This window comes from Diadema antillarum, unplaced genomic scaffold (genome assembly GCF_040938485.1).
Source record: "Diadema antillarum isolate AM-2024a unplaced genomic scaffold, OU_Dant_1.0 scf00000128, whole genome shotgun sequence".
In the NCBI taxonomy this organism is placed as follows: Eukaryota; Metazoa; Echinodermata; class Echinoidea; order Diadematoida; family Diadematidae; genus Diadema; species Diadema antillarum.
Window position 1 is genome coordinate 2738248 of NW_027271017.1, and position 12740 is coordinate 2750987.

The window sequence follows — 12740 nt, forward strand, 5'->3', positions numbered from 1 at the left end:
TTATTGGACAAACAAAAAAGATATGAAGTTTTTTTTAGTTTACTCGAAATGGTCTTCCATGGACTTGGGTCGTTCTTATATTCATATACTCAATTGTTCCTATTTTCTGAAAGAAATAAGTCAAGGAAAGTGCTTTGCATCATGCTGGATAATTGAAAATATATTGAATTCTCGTTATTTTCTTTAAATAATTGTCCATGCATGACGTCACGAAATGTAATCTTTTCCATGCATCCAGCTACGGGAGAACGGAAACTTTAAGAATTCATAACTTATGAACAGATTTTTTGTACATTTTTCCTTCACCGATGTGTTCAACACATATTTTCGCACTCTTTGAATGCACATGGATTCTAGAGTCTCATTATTCTTTTAAAAAAAATTCAAATATTAGAAACAGTTGGCGTGTACTTTCTAAGCTGAAGAATTTCACTTTTGACAACTACACATATTCAAATTTAAAAGTGAATCATAGACAACTGATGTGTAGACATATTCTTTGTTCAAATTTTATCTAACACCTTTTATAGGTTTTCCCGGTCAATTTCATACTTTTGTAAATTAAATTCATTAATGTGAATTCAAATTCACGCAACGCACGCACGTGAAAATATTCGGGCATTCGAATTCAGAATCCGAGCGATCAATTTCATTTATGGGCGTTCTATTTCGTTTTCGTGAAATCAAATTCACGATTGGGCATTCAATTACAAAATGCGAGCACCGACTTTCCTACTCGTGCATTCAAATTCATGCGATAGTCACGTGACAGTCTCAATGAGCTTATTTGGATCGTTCACATTCATTTTTAGGCGATCAAGTTTCTACTTCGTGTATCAATTTATCGAGGAAAATGGAGTGGACTTTTAAGAAAGGAAAAAGGGCCAACACAACCAATGAAGGCTTGCATATAGTGTAATTATTATTGTTTACAGGTTCTACATTGTTCTCTGTTCTTGTATTCTTTTTTTTTCATCTCAATTGTTTTTCATCTCATACTGGCCTGGGGGAATTGTTCCAAAATACGCCTGGAGTCTATCTTTAGAATACAAAAGCGAGCTGTAAGGATTATCAATTATACCAATAATTTAGCACCGACAAGCCCTCTGTTCAAAAGTAATAACCTCTTAAAGATTTTTGATATATATATTCTTACTCCCTTGGGATATTTATGTACCAGTTATTAAACTAAAGACGAATTGCCTTATGCTTTCACTCCCATGTTTGTAAAAAATAAAGTTATACATTCTTACCCTACAAGACAGGAAAATTCATTTCACTTTTCTCCCGTGAGAACTGCATTTGCTCTTAAAACAATAGTACATACAGGTCCGACATTCTGGAATAGCCTTGACTCCGACATTACTGAATCGTTGTCATTGAATTGTTTTAAACGTAAACTAAAAAAATCCCTTGTGCAGGCTTATATCTAATAATACAACATGCAATTTTATTTGAACTCCCTCTTCCTTATCAGATTCTTTGTTTATCATATGTATTCCATGTTTGCCTTTCGTTCTTTTTACTGAGTCATTTAAGTCAAGGCTATTCCTGAATTAATGAATCATTATGTATCATGTGCGTTTTTGCGCATTCTTACAGTTACGTAACTGTGTTGCTCGATTGACAAGGAGTCTTGTAAGCGCGTTACAGGTGGCTACTTTGTATTTCGCTATACTTTCGTATATTTTATTCCTTTCTTTTGCTCTTTTGCTCTCTTTTCTTTTACGTCCCTTTCCTTCCTTTCATAGTTTTCGTTTCTAGGATGTTTAAGAAGACCAACACTTTCATATATACAGGGTCCTATACATTACAAGCTTTGCTTTTTAGTAGGTCCCCACATTTCATGTTTGTTAAATTGTCTTCTCTTGTATTTTTTGTAATTACGACGCTATGTTCAATCTTATGTTCAATCGATCGTATCATGTTTGATGTTTTGAAATGTGGAACAATAAAATCAAATCAAATCAAATAGATTTCAAATTGTAATGTCCAATCAGCAGTGCATCCAAACAACACAACGACTAGTAATCAAAGTTTTTGATGATACTGCATGCTGACAACGCCCTAACACCAACCACATAATGACAATTCATCAAATTAAAGACAAGCTGACACACAATGATCTCACATAGTCCCGCAAAAGTAAATCAATAAGACAGCAATACACAACAAAAACACAGGTATGAAATGTCCATGTATCAGTTTTATATAGTCGAAATTGTTTGTTTTTTTTCCTCGAAAGTGTCAACCAACCCTCCGTACAATATGTATAATGCTCGTCTGTAGGCCTATTACAGTGCCTAATGTTTGTTTGTTTGTTTCATTTTCCATCAAAGAACATGGCTGGATAACCCATATTCAGCTGCAAAAGCTGGTCTTCCATATGGGGTCCAGTTGGATGTTCTGCTCTTTGAGATGAATAAATGAAGTGGGATCTTTTACGTGCATGAGTTGTGACTCTCTCACACATGGGACCTCCATTTTATGTCAAATCCGAAGTATATGTGCCTGTATATTCCTATTTGCTAAGCGCGAGTTCAAAATTGTCAATGAACAGGTGGACCTCTACTGCAAAATAGATAATCATCATAAATCCCGATATATTCAAAGCCAAATGAGTAACACAATCATGCATACACGCTCCCAAACTAACTAAATTCAGGATTTCTTTTAAATTGAATGCAGTTATTTGGAACATGGTTGCCTATTCACGAATTTGAATGACCGACGAGATTCCGCCGCCAGCTTGACATGAATTTGAATGTTCATTGATGAAATGCGTGCTCCTCTCTTAAATTTGATAGTGAATTTGAATGTTCCGATACTGAATTTGAATGCTCCGACAATGAATTTGAATGCTCGGATAGTGAATTCGAATGACCGTATTTTGAATTTGATTGCTGATTCAGTGCTGCGAGCGTGGAATGCGTGAAATCGAATGCTCGGAATAGGAACTTGAATGACAAAAGTATGAAATTGACCGGGAAAACCTATATTACACTGACATAACTTTTGTACTGTGATGTGCTTGACAGCTTACCTAACGTACGAATTAGCTTTTCCCGTAGGTTAGACGCAATGCTATTGAGTTTGATAAAATGTGTTGGTAAGTGATGACTCTTGGTTATGAATTTCTTATCATTTCGTGCTTATTGTTTCATCATCACACTTTATCAAACCGTTTTAGTTGTTTGTTTGTTTGTTGTTGATTTTGTTGTTATTCCAGAGCAATCCCCACCTCCTCTTATTTGTTTTTTATTTTTCGCATCGATTGCTGGAAGCAGATCGACTACGATCTCGCCCATTACATCAAGCCTCCTACAAATACCTTGTTTCTCATTGTTGATCTGCTAGCATAGAATAAGATGTTCTTGAGTGTGCGTGTGCCTACATCATTCTCTTGCCCTTAAGGTACAACTAGGTATCCAGAAAATGAAATCTCATTTTGTCTGACAGTGTTTGACATTGGGAGAATTACCTACTAGATTTAGTTTCTAGTAGTCGTCCTCTTTTTCAGAATAACAAAAAAGGAAAAATGGTCCGTTGTTTCTGGATTTGACGATGCTGAATTTGGAGTCATCAGCTGGTATTGACGTGATCCACTGACGGAGCGTATCAGGGGATCCGTGGATATATTGGAGAGTCAAAGATTCTCATTTCCGTTGTGCACATCATTACAAGTGGTTGACTTAGCTGTTTTAGGGCTTGGAAAATGTCCCGTACTCGGTTCCATCAACTGTAACAAAGTCATCACGAGAACCAGCAGGTTTCTTGCAAAACGTTGCTGCAGATGCCCATAATCTTGTGAATCACTGTCAGCATCCTCCGACGTCGAAGCAAGCATTTCCAAAATGTGGTCATCATTTGTAAAATTACTAGTCTACAGTTGATAACTCGTAATAACCACTATCAATCTTTGTGTTTGTAAGCGGTGAAATTTAACACCTATCCTAGGTCTCATGGTCATTGGTTCTTCATAACCAGAAGCATCTGATGCTTGAGTGTAAAGATTGTAAGGAGCCCCTTGCAAAGAGTTCTGGGTTTGATAATGTTTTTCCTTGCCCTTTGAGTCTCATTCTCCTGTCGATGTTTGAGTTTCAGTAGGGAACTGGTTAAAAGTGAGTATTTATCGTTTTCACCAGAGATAGCAGCAGAGATTTGGTTTGTTGTAGCGTGATAATAACCATGAGATACGTCACCAGCTTCAAGGATCCCGTAAGTAGTTGTGGTCGTAGTGCATTAGTTCCTGATAACAGTCCCTGTATTCCTATCTTTGTAGAATCAGTTGCCTCGACAGCTTGATTTGTCATTGAGTAGGCTTGATACCATTTAACATCGGTCTCGTACTATCAACTATTCTGGTCCTACTTTCTTCAGTTTAGACGTTCTCCTGCCCTTCCTCAAGGTTGCTGTACTCATGATACTCGCTTGACCCGAAAGGTAGGTGGATGTCTTGTTCTAGTATCTCGTAGTAGACACTGGCATTCAAAGGATCATTTGATGCTTGCAAATTTGTTCCCTCGGAGCTTTGAACGATGTCTGCATTCCCCGGCGTTCTCCTTTCTTGTACCTCTTGGGTATTTACGTCATCTAGGTGGTTATGTCGTCTGAAAGCAAAATGGGAAAACAAAAATTTCTTCAGGATTACTTTCAACTTCACAGCCATGGAAGTCTTTTAATTCCATTTGAATAAATTGTGACTAATTTTCGAGACACACACAAGGACAACATAGGAGCATTTGCCTATAATCTAAAGGGGTGGATAGCAGACTGCATCTGCAGGGTTGTCCTGATATTCAAGGAGAGAAATTGTCAGTAAATGTGTAAGATTGAGAGGAGCAAAAGCAGGATGAATATTTGGAAGCACTACATCTTTCTTACTTTCGCCAGCATTTGATGAACACCAAACTCGCAACAACAATAAGGACGATCAGACTCCCTAGGACTACCACAGATGTATGGCACCCTTGTTTATCTGTGAAAAAAGCAAACAAGAACAGCATGAAATGGTTTCGTTCGCTTTCAAAAAAGAAAATATTATCGAAACGAAGCGATACGTACGCTATTATCGACAGGCAAAAGGCTCACATGAACATTGACTCAATTAAATACGAAATGCTTTTGCTACAGCATCCACTTGCCGTATATTGGTATGCTCGTGTTAAGTTTTTGGAATGTGGACTTCTAAGGTGGATTATAATCATTAACATGATTGCAGATGATTTGAAAACTAGGTGTGCTCATTTTTTTTTTATATTGAAGACAAGAGTAAAATTAGGCCTAGTTCACACTTTATCGCATGGGTATCTTCGAGCAATCAATATTAAAGCTCGTTTGATAAGGAAACCTCAAGAGGTTTTAAGTTACGCCGTCCACAAAATACACTGCGGACGGACGGACGGACAAACTGAAAATATAATGACTTTGTGGCGGAGGCAAAAACACCTATAAAATTGTGGAATGACTGATGCATGGTGAGCATACAGTCAACCTAAATTAGACATGGGAATGTAAGAAACTATTAAAGTTAAAATGATTTCCGATGATCCGATTATTAAACAGTAAAATGAAAAGGAAGAAAAGAGGTAAATTGAGAAATATCAGATATAAAGAATGCGGAACGTTCCATTCTGCGTAGTGACTCGAGAAGAAGAAGAAGACTCTAAGAAGAAATTTGTTTCCCATTGTTTTGGTGTTTGGCACTACAAAAAGGTAGGAATTATATCTCCATACGGAAAAAAAAAAACTGAAAGCAGAATGCATTCTCAATGCTCCTATTATGTAGTGCAATACGCCTGCTATTGATATACTAGCTTTAGGTACGTTTAACCGTTCTACTCCACTTCATCCTGCACAACCATAATTATATGAAGAGCTTACTTACAAAAGGCACTAAATCCATCATTTCCAATGAATTCAGCGCCTTTTGGCAGCAGGCTCTTCATATAGACACTGTATACACATACATTCGTCTAAACTTACTCAATCGCACCCTATTACTGCCCGCTGGAATTAAAGCGGGAGTGGTCAGTCCATAACTGGTAGAAGCGCATTGTCTTTTGGTTCCACCTGCAGCGCCATTGAGGAATTGATGGTTGTTGCAAATGGAAAGACACAGGAAAGAAAACAATCCTTTGATTGTTCAGGGTATTTATGCACAAAATTTAAAGGAAGAGCCCGTTATCGTTGTTAAAGTTCTACATGAATAACGGAATTATTGAATGTAGTCATCATCTTGAGATGTGTCTGTATCAGAGGATGTCGGAGCACATCCGAGATGAATTTAGAAATGAAGAGCTTGCTTCCAAAGGGCGCCATATTCATTATTTTTCAATGGATTTAGGGCCTTGTGGAAGCAAGCCCTTCAAATATAATCTAGTTTTACAAAACTGAAAATTTCATCGTGAGTTGGTTCGCTTCGCACAAAATGTCAGATAGGGCTGCGAGTTTACAAATGGAATGCTGCGTTCGTTTCAGAAAATTTAATTGATTGAATAGTGTCTCATTCCTGCAGCCGTGTTATGGATGCAGGGATGAGACATCACTAAACCAGGTTTAAAAACGCTGTATAGCATCAGAACCAATGTTGTACCAACCATAAGAGTGTCCTCAGGTTGTCCTGCACTGTAAAAAGTCCGGTGTTAAATAGTGAACACCGAGCTGGTGTTAAATTTTCGGTGCTCATTTATGGTGTTAAATTAACACCTCCGGGTGTCATTTCCAAATTTTAAACTGTTTTTTGAAGAGTTTCTTAGTAACTGCACTTCTTGTTGATTTTTAATTTAAACAAGACGATCAAGAATTTTACATTAAAATACTAGATTTTTGAAAAAAATGTGAAAATAAATTTACACCAAAGTAACACCAGCTGGTGTGGTCTCTTATTGAAGCTGGACGGGTGTTAAACCATTGATATTAACACCAACAAATATCAAATCAACACCATGTGGTGTCATTTTTGAATTAACACCAGTACAGTGTCAAAATAACACCAGGTACAGTGTCAAATTAACACCACGAAGTGTCAGGTGAACACTTTTCAACACCATCACAGTGCATTTTTAACACCTGTGGGTGTGGTCCTTTATTGAAGTTTGATCGGTGTTAGATTTAACACCCGTGGTGTTAAATCTAACACCGATGTTTTTACAGTGTGAGCTTGCAGCTGCAGTAAAACTTCAACTTAACTCGCGTGATACCAGAGAAGGTGACAGTATTTAAAGGCATATGCATGAGGAGACTGAAACTAAAATCAAGAACTTAAAGAAGTCTAGTAAAGGCTGTTTTCGAGAGAACGGGGCAAAGTCGGGCGAGTATTAGGCAGAAATAAAGTTCAAAGATTACTACTCTGAGACTCTTCTACGCCCATGAATTACTGGCGCCTATATTCGCACCCCGTTACTGGGTATGTGCAGTACGCCCCCCCCCCCCCCCCCCCCCCCCAAGAAAAAAAATACACTCAACTGTTCGCATTGATAACGCCCAATATAACTAAACTGTCTAAATGCAACTTCAGGGTCTTAAAATCGAAAATCTTAGCGCTATTTTACAGAGAACCCCATTTAATTTGGCTTAGCGGTCACAGAGAAATGTGGGATGTTGTAAAGCACATCATGAGTCTGATTCTTCCAAGTTTAAGACTACGATGCTTTTGTGTGTGAATACAATAGACAGAACTTGGAAGGAAGAGATTCTTGACATCCTCTACAATATTCCTCATTTCTCTTTGACCTCTGAAGCAAATAGAATAGGGTTTCCTGTAAGATGTTGCAATGAGTTATCGTTTTTATAACTTGAATTCGTATTTGGATTGATTCACTATCTTTAAAGATATCATTGCGGAGGGCCCCGTTGTATTTTTTTTTGGGGGGGGGGGGGGGGGGGGGGGGTATACGGTACAGCGCGTGTTATTGTGTCAGCGTTAAAATGATGTAATAGGCCCCTGACGGCTGAAGTAGTGCGGCGCTGCGCATCGCTGGCGCTTGGATGCAGCTGCGATCCTCTTCGTAACTGGATTGATTGCATATCTAACAAAGCCTGAACCACATCTATTCTTCATACTTATATGTCATTAATCGCTTTCGAGTGGTTCGGATGCGTAGTGTGACTTGTTGCAAAAACTACGTCTAATTCCTAATTTAGTATGACAAATATATACAGTGTATATATATATATATATATATATATATATATATATATAATATTATGTATTATATTTAAGAGTAAACACACTTTCGGAAGACGTTGAAAATTTCCTGAAGTAGAAGATCAGAGCTATAATTATGTAAAGCGCATAGAGCAGTTTTTCTAATTGACGAAGCGCTGAATAAGCGAGAGGATATTATTATCGTTATCATTATCAGAACAATGTGCATCTTTCAGCTCTAATGCATGAATTGAGTATTATTATGAATATAAGAACGACCCAAGTCCATGGAAGACCATTTCGAGTAAACTAAAAAAAAAATTCATATCTTTTTTATTTGTCCAATAATATTCTATTTAACTGTGATGGGAGGGCAACATTGTATATACAAATTAAAACTTAACATTTACATTAATTGTGGAGAGGCCATTTTGTGTGATGGACTTGGGTCGTTCTTTGATTCATATGGACTTGGGTCGTTCTTTGATTCATATACATGATATTCTGCTATAGAGATGAGAGAAGGACGAGAGAGGGCGCTATAATATGAATGTAAGAATGACCCAAGTCCTTCATTCTTACATTCATATAAGATTTAACTCATTCATTTCAGGTACTTCCGGGGGTAATTAGGATTTATCATTTATACACAAGATGAGTCCATGCATAAGCTACAATTTCCCATGTCAAACTGAATTTGGCCAAAAATAGGACTTGGGTCGTTCTTATATTCAGGTCTTCAATTGTAGAATGTTATCTGGTAATGGGTTTCCATCAGAGATCAAGATACTATGGTTTATAACTTGCAGTCATTAGACAACAGTCGAATTTTACTTCTTCTGCATCCTTAAATGCAATGTTGTATTCTAATTGCGTATCTTGAATCATTAGTTTGTGAGATATAGAATGCCCTGAGGATCCTGTTTTATACTTACTTTTCTTGTGTCCCTTCCTTAGAATAGTCATGTCTACATTTTCTATGGTGATCCTCAGGTCCCCAGTGGCATTGAACACAATCTGTTAAGAGTGGTGAAATGACATCACATCAGAAAACTTGCGTTCTTGTATAGATGATTTTGCCGTGGCAATGTTTCAAGTTCTCACACCCCACCCCTCCCCCCCCCGCACACACACACACACACACACACACACACACACACTCACACACAGGAATGTACATAGTATTTTTACTATCTTCTCTGGGTTAACATGAACACGGTGGCCGAATGCGTGCTTCCAGATCTGTTGTCCAATTCACAACACATTCACGAATCTAGGTATTTCCATCCTTTTATACTAGACATGAATGAGAGGTTATTACAAGTAGCTCGATTCGCATCCATACGTGTAATGTAGTTCCCAGCTACCAATTGGACGTTTTCGGAACGTTCTTGAAATATTCCATGTTCGTTATTTGGACGTTTTGTCAAAAGGTTTGCAGAACGTCTGTGTTTTTTGGAAGGTTTTCGAAGTGTTTAAAACGTTTGAAATGGCCGGTAAAAAAACCTTTCAAACGTAAAAAAATACCCCCCCCCCCCAAAAAAAAAACAACAAAAACAAAAACAAAAACAAAAACAAAAAACAAAAACAAAAAAACACAGCAACAACAACAAAATGACTAAAATTTTAAGGGCCAGCTGAAACATGTTGTATGTTAACCCCAAGTCACACTTTGCCGGATAGGCCCACCTCACAAAAAAACTGGCGATATTTTGCTCATCCGTTGTTCAAAACATCAATCCGGTGGACAAAGTGGAAAGTTTCCGTCTTAGAGTATAAGCTGCTGTCACATTTTGCCGGATAGGCTCACCGTACAAAAAAACGGGAGTTTTTTTTTTTTTTTGCTCATCCGTTGTTCAAATCGTCAATCCGGTGGACAAAGTGCAAAGTTTCCGTTTTAGAAGAGCGTAGGCCTACGTGCACTGTAAAGGGGCCGCACCAAACGAAGAAACAACGAACCTGGGGCGATTGTGTACAGGATAGTGAAATGTGTGCAAACGAATGAGAAACGTACACGAGACGTACATCGAACATCAAAGATCCATTGACGTGATGGCAATTATCGGGCTAAATATGTATTACATCATCTACGAGCGTCCACCACTCGGCCAGTTCTGCTTCTACTACCTGTACACTTCACTTCACATCTCATATCAGCTCCCATCAATACGCCAAGAGATCGAAGGCCAAGACTTAGCCTCCTTCTCAATAATCATGTTGGCTACTCGTTGCTACATTTTTGACACCGCTTTCTTCATTTTGGTTCTAAATATCATTTACATGAAGATTTACCCCAAAATTTCCCACTTTACACAAAATCATTTTCATTCATGCCCGATGTTACTTCACAAATTTAACCTTCTCTATTTGTTTTGTTTCTGATTTATTCTTTTTTTCAGATGTTCTTTATGATGATTAACAGCCGGATGAACGTTGATTTTCTCTAGTAAAGGCACATATTCAATCTTCATTGAACTCATCCATTTTGTTTGAAGATCCTGCAGTCATGAAACACTATTTTGACTACATTCAGAATATCAATGTCAGCAATTCATTTTTCAAGTTTGGACATTGATTCAAGGTTTGAAGCAGTCTCTGTTTTCTCTCAAACAGTTTCTTTGATACATCAAATCAAATGCATCACAGTTACATGACAGTAAGATGGCTCATTTAGATTTTCGAAAGCTATTCGAACCTTGACGTCATGGGGGGGGGGGATGGCACAGCAACTGACCTCCACGTGGTCCATCCTGGAAACGTTCGACGTCCGACGGCTAACGAGTTGCATACCTTTCGGTTTCCTGACCTGATCTGATCTTCTTGAGACACCCGAGTCTCTGTACACGCTACTACTAGCCTGTTCATCGAGGAACTCTTGTGAACTCCTTTGTAAATATTGTATATATTGTTCCAATTTGTGTATATTATTGCGTGACCTCACATGACAATGCCTACTCCTGGGGTCTTACAACTCAACGTAGAGGGCCTCACTCCTGCAAAGAGAGATGTCATACATCTCTCATGGTATCATGGTATTGCGACATATGTGAAATCCTGTGTGAAAGACTGCTGCGTCATTGCCACCTGCGCCGAGAATGCTGCCGTCCAATGGCACCACATTGAGGTGCAAGGCCTTCACATCATCAATGTCTATAAACCTCCTCCTACACAGCTTGTCCCCAGTGACCTTCCCCACGCACCGTCTCCGGTTCTGTATGCCGGCGACTTCAACTGCCAGCACACTGAATGGGGATATAATTACTGCACCTCGAATGGCGAAGAGCTATGCAACTGGGCTTCAGAACTCGACCTTAACCTGCTATTTGACAGACGTCAACCTGCTACTTTCTACTCCAGTCGATGGGACTCCTCAACCAACCCAGACCTTGCATGGTGGCAAAGTGATTCCTCTGAGGCCCCTGAAAGACTAGTGCTGGACAGACATTATCAGAGGCACACCCCTAGTGACTCCAACCATGACACGCCCAGCAAAAAGATGGAACTTCCGCAAGGCAAACTGGAACATCTATAAGGAAGAGACAGATAACCTAGCAGCCAATCTTCCCTGCCCATGGACCACGGACATCAACAAGGCATATAGTGCCTTCCTCCAGGCAGTCAGTGCTTCATCAAAAGCAACCATCCCACGAGGCTGTCGGAAAGAGTACATCCCTGGATGGGACGAGGAATGTGAACGGCTCCACAAGACTCTCCAAAACTCACCAAACGCTGAACATGCCGCAGAGGCGGCAGCCCAGCTGAAGTCCCACCTTGACGATACACGGAAGGCACGCTGGCGGGAAGCCTGTGAGAGCATCGACTTTACGCACTCAAGCCGGAAAGCTTGGCAACTAATCAACAGACTCACTGGGAGGACAACCAAGAAAAAGGCCTGCCCCGTCACGCCAGATGCAATAGCACGTACTCTCATCAACAACGGAAGATACCCTTTCCCTGACAAGGACTTCTCCCGCGATGTTAACAACAAACTGAAAGTCTGCTGATCGTGGTCTCACAGCAGCCTTCACCATCTCCGAAATGAAACAAGGACTAGGCACTCTCAAGCATGGGAAAGCCCCTGACCCTGACAACATCCACCCAGAACAACTGTTACACATTGGCCCTCGCCTTAATGACTAGCTAAGACACTTTATGTCACGATGCCTCTCTGATGCCAAAGTCCCCCTGCTGTGGAAGAAGGCCACTGTTGTAGCCATTCTAAAGCCGAACAAACCCAGAAATAACCCTAAGAGCTACCGCCCCATCTCACTTCTGTCGGTGCCCCTGAAACTGTTCGAACGACTCATTCTAAACAGGATAGAGCCTATCCTTGAGCATTTTCACCAGATGAACAAGCAGGCTTCAGGAAAGGGCGTAGCACTGAAGACCAAGTGCTTGCAGCAACCAACCAAATCGAAGCTGCCTTCGAGGACAGGAAGAAATGTGGAGCTGTATTTATCGACCTCTCATCTGCCTACGACACAGTCTGGCATCGAGGACTTACCCTCAAGCTCCATCAAGCACTTCAAGACAGACAGATGGTCCAAGCCACCACAAACATCATCTCAGACCGCTGCATCAAAGTAGTCAT

The 12740-nt window shown here is 39.6% G+C and overlaps 1 pseudogene; it reads left to right on the plus strand.

Annotated features, from left to right (window-relative positions):
• LOC139720480 (uncharacterized) overlaps positions 1 to 11580 on the plus strand; it is a 38426-nt pseudogene extending 26846 nt beyond the window's left edge.
• Positions 11581 to 12740: the final 1160 nt, after the last annotated feature.